The sequence below is a fragment of the Heterocephalus glaber genome, unplaced genomic scaffold (assembly GCF_053883595.1).
Source record: "Heterocephalus glaber isolate CG9 unplaced genomic scaffold, H.glaber_assembly_v1.0 deba00001504, whole genome shotgun sequence".
In the NCBI taxonomy this organism is placed as follows: Eukaryota; Metazoa; Chordata; class Mammalia; order Rodentia; family Bathyergidae; genus Heterocephalus; species Heterocephalus glaber.
In genome coordinates, this window is record NW_028258324.1 from 34,248,005 (window position 1) to 34,252,837 (window position 4,833).

Below are 4,833 nucleotides of genomic sequence, written 5' to 3' on the forward strand. Positions count from 1 at the left end.
TTGAGAAGCTAAACTAAAGAATTTCATTCATTTTACCACTATGTAAGATTTACTCTTCAAATTTATATTAGAGCATCTGATTTCAGTGTAGAGGGAAGATCCATTCAGAGTAGGACAATATTTATTGGTATTCATTTATATTCAATTTTTGTAGCATTTTGAAATTAATGAAATTTGTTCCCTTGCTTTGGAAAAAATCTGGACAGTACCTATATGACCATATGAATATAACGTGTCTTTTCTACACTGTCATATTTTTTTCTGGTGTAGGTCAAATAACTACCTCAGAAAGGACGAGTGTTCATTTTAACAGAGCACTTTCAGGATAAGAATAATTAAATGTGTTCTTTTTATAAACAAAGTTCTATTAAGGTTAGTTTGGGTTGTTTTTTCCCTTTTATGTTGTTTTATACTGTGTGGTAACCATTCAATTAGTGGTCTAGTGTTGTCTCAGTTACTTTTCTCATTGCTCAGAAAAAATATCCAACACGCAAAGTTAAAGGATGAAAGATTTATTTCGGCTCACAGTTTGTAGAGGCTTCAGTCCATACTTGGCTGGCTCCAAGGCAAGGTGGTATGGTAGAGGGGTATCACAGAGGAGAAATAGTCCATGGAAAACAGGCAGGAGAAAACGAAGCAGCAAGCAGCAGCTGCTACAGCAGTTTGCCTCTCCCTTTTATCCCTTCCAGGCTACCCACCTTTTGGGTCACTCACACTTAATGGGTCACTCCCATTATCCACACAGAACTATGCTAACCAATGAGTATACTAATTTAGTAATGATGCACCTTAATCAAAGTATCACACACTTAACCCCAGCATCACACACTCTATCCAGACACCTCTGAAAAGGTCCGCCTATGACTGCATCCAAACCATAACAAGTGTCAATTTCAAATTAAGGCAAAGAATGGAAAACACAAATCAAATATCTTGTTAGGTAGTGATGAGGGCTATGATTAAAATAAAAAAGGGAATAAGTGAGTTGGCGGGTACACATGCATTTAAACTTTTAGGAAAGACCTTGGACATTTGAGGCAATATTTGATTTGATATCTCAGTGATGAGATGTGGCTCCCCTCTTCTAAGAAGCTCTGTGGTGGGTAATACTGTTCAGAGAAGAGGGCAGAGAAAGCAGGAACTCAAGATTTTCTAACTGGTAATCAATATCAAGAAAATTATTTCACTGTTCTCCCTGTTTTACTAGGAACCATTAGCTTAGAGCATTCTTAAAACTAGTAATGCTCTCTGGAAATACAAATTTTCCATAAACTTAGTGGTTGTTCTTTTGTGCCACCTCCACACTTTGCAGCAAAGGCATTTATGACACCTTGTCTTCCTCTGTATCACACAGTCTCTGAAAGCAAGAGCAGCCTCAATGCTGTCTACTTGGGCTGGGTTTCAGCAAATCTTTATCAACAGCAAGCTGCACAGTTACAAGGGAGTATCAGCCCATCTAGGAGGAAAGAAAGTTTCAAGAGAAGATTCAAGAGGGAAAAAAAGCAAAAACAATTAAAAAAGAAAACCAAAAAAAATCCTAAGCAAAAAGTAAGATTTAAAAAATTTTAAAACATTCATTTTCTATGTTTTCAAATTAGAAAGAAATTGCTAATTTAATTGTGATGTTCAAGGATCTTGAATATGATCTCAGATTTAGATTCGAGTTCTCACAACTACAGTTCTCTGGTCAGCTAAGAGAAAAAAAAAACAGTAGCCTTCTCTTGGTCAACAGGGATGTTGAGAGGTCAAAAATCAAAAGGATTAGCTGCTGTATTTTCCTCAAAGCAGATTCAAAAACTTTTGGGTGGGAGTTGGAGATCAGGGTGGGAGAAGTAGAGGTAAGAAATGAGGTGTGACATCCTAGGGGAGACCAATCCCAAAGAACCTTGGGCATCAGGCAAAGTGGAATCTAATGCTTTGTAGTATGATATAATGAGGAACAATTATCTCTTTTATCTCAAAAGCTTAAAAATTTAATAATTCAAACTCTATAACTTATTCCAAGACATACTATAATTCTGAATATGTTTTTAACCAATTATAATAAATTTAAACATAGAATGGCATGTTTACTCCATACTATAATATGTCATACAGGACTGTACAAAAACTTTTTCTGATGTAGACTTATAGTTTATAGTGGGGTAAGGGCACTGCCTTTGGAGCCACACCTGAATTCAAGTCCAGAATCTGCCACTTATCAGCTTACTGGTCTTTGGCAAGTTATTTAACTTCACTGAGCTCTTCTCTAGAGTTGTTACGCTTAACAATGGGGCCAACAAAAATGCCTGCAAGGGCATATGGCCACTGTGACAACTGGGGGCTTAAATCCAGCCTGAATTTTTCTAGTTAAGTATACATGCCTGAGTAGACTACATCCATCACGAATAAAAGCACATAAAACTACCATAAAGGTAAAACAATGGCTTTGTTTCATTAATTTGATCATAGCAAGAGATCAGTAACTAGCAGCTATAAAATAATGATCATAATTATGTGAAACATAAAATAATTTTCATCTTTTTTATGGTAATGATGAACTTTTTATGGGTTTTAGAAATACCATGTCCTAATGGCTTTAGGATAGGAACCACTGCCCTCTCACCAATTAAGATTGTAATGAACTGGGTGTGGTGATGCACACCTGTGATCCTAGCACTGAAGGAGTTGAGGCAGGAGGATGGCAAGTTCAAGCCTGTATTGGGGAACTTGGTGAGACCTTGTCTCAAAATAAAAAGAATTATTTATGGTGATATAAGTCAGTGGTAGAGTGCCCCTTGGGATTTGTTCCTCAGCACCACACACACAGACACACACACACACAAACACCCCCCCCACACATAATAATAATGAGACCTTACATAAAAGTAACAGGAATAGTGAGAGAATTGCATGAGACAGTTTCAAAGTCTGCATGCTTTGAACTTGTACTTTTAATAAAATGCAGGCATCAAAGGCAATTCAAAGTCCCTAAAGTTGAACTTTTTTGTGTGTGTTTTTTCCCCCATTAAGTTTATTCGTACATTTTAGGTATAAAATACAGTTACATTCATCATTGGGATCTTGTACCTTTACATGAGTATCTTGGTTCTTATTTTTTCCCCTTCTCCTGCCCTTGCTTCAACCCCTCCACCCTTCCCTATTTGCAAAGACTTTGTTTCCATTTTTTTCTTTTCTCATATTTTTTCCCCTTCTTTCCTTTCCCCTACCCTTCCCACTTCCCCTGCTCCTTTACACCTTTTCTTCCTATTTTACAATATCAATTATACATTTTTAAAATTGCAATATCAAGATCTAGGAGACATTACCACAGATTTTACAGAATTTAAAAGGATATAGAAAGCATATTACAAAAATATGTTTTGAAATAAATTTGACAACTTCTAAGAAGTACCTTGGAAGACAAATTAATGACACTAACTCTGGAGGAAATACAAAATTTGAATAGCACCTATTAAAGAAAGTATATTCCTTGCTTGAAAACTTACTTATATGAATGATAACAACAGGCTCATATACATTTTAACTGATAAATTATATCAAACATTTAAAGCAAAAAAAGGAAGGAACACTTCTCTCATTTTAGGAAATCAACATTGTGCTAATCCTAAAACTGGATAAAGATAATAGACGAGAAAAGTATGAGCATAGATAGAAATTTGTTTAACAAAGCAGACTATTAGAAGTCAGATCTGGCAGTATGTAGAAAGTGGTTTTATTATAGGGATGGCAGTGTTGGTTCAGCATTGGAAGATGCACCCCAAAAGTCATCATTTTACCGGAGGAGAGGAAAAAGCCATATGATCCTGTCAGCAGTTGGAGAAAAAGTATTGAACTAAATTCTACAGCTGTTCATGGTAAAAGCTATCAGGAGACTAGAAGTAGAACAGAACCTTCTCAACAGATCAAAGACATGTACTCCATACTCCCAGCAAAAATGCCTTATATGAATGGAGAAGATACAATGCTTTCTCCCTAAGGTGAGGAACAAGGGCAGATATGCTTACTCTTCACCTGTCCATTAAACTTTGAAACATAGGCCTAAACCAAAAAAGTCTGGCAATAAAATAACACAATTAGGATAGGATTGGCAAGGTAGAAGTAAAATCTTTATATGTAGAGGAAATGATCATCTACAGAGAAAATACTAAGAAATCTCTAGAAGCCACTAGAACTTGTATTTGAATTTAGCAGGATTAGAAAAGCCAAGGTATATATAAAAATTCAACTCTATGTATACTTGCTATAAATGAAGAATTAGATATTGAAATTTAAAAGTTATGTAGGAGGGGCCGGGGATTTAGCTCAGTGGTTCTGTCACCTGCCTTGCAAGCGCAAGGTCCTGAGTTTGATCCCCGGTACCAAAAAATAAATAAATAAATAAAAGTTACATAGGAGTACAAAGGACCTTGAAAAGTAAAAAGAAAAAGAAAAACAAAACAAAACAGTGTTGTAAGACATTTACTACCTAATTTTAAGACTTCCTCTAAAGCTATAGTAATCAAGTCAGTGTTGGTGTAAGGAAAGACAGATCATTGAAATAAAACAGAATTTAGAAATAGAACCACACATATATGGTCCACTGAGTTTTGAACGATTATTTAACAGTAACATTTTATAGAACATAAACTCAATTCAAGAGCAGAGGAAAAGATAGTGTTTTCAGCAAATGGCTCTAGAACACCTGGTATCCATATATAAAAAATTAATCTCAACCCATTATTCCCATACATAAAAATAACTTGAAAAGATCTATGTGCCTAAATATGAAAGACTAAAACTATAAAACTTGAAGAATAAATTATAAGGGAAAATGTTTATGAATTTAGGGTA

General features: G+C 35.3%; 1 protein-coding gene across 13 annotated transcripts in view; it reads right to left on the reverse strand.

The window, feature by feature from the left end:
* Positions 1–4,833, reverse strand: part of Veph1 (ventricular zone expressed PH domain containing 1) — a 297,176-nt gene that overhangs the window by 17,983 nt on the left and 274,360 nt on the right. The gene's annotated exons all lie outside the window — the stretch shown is intronic.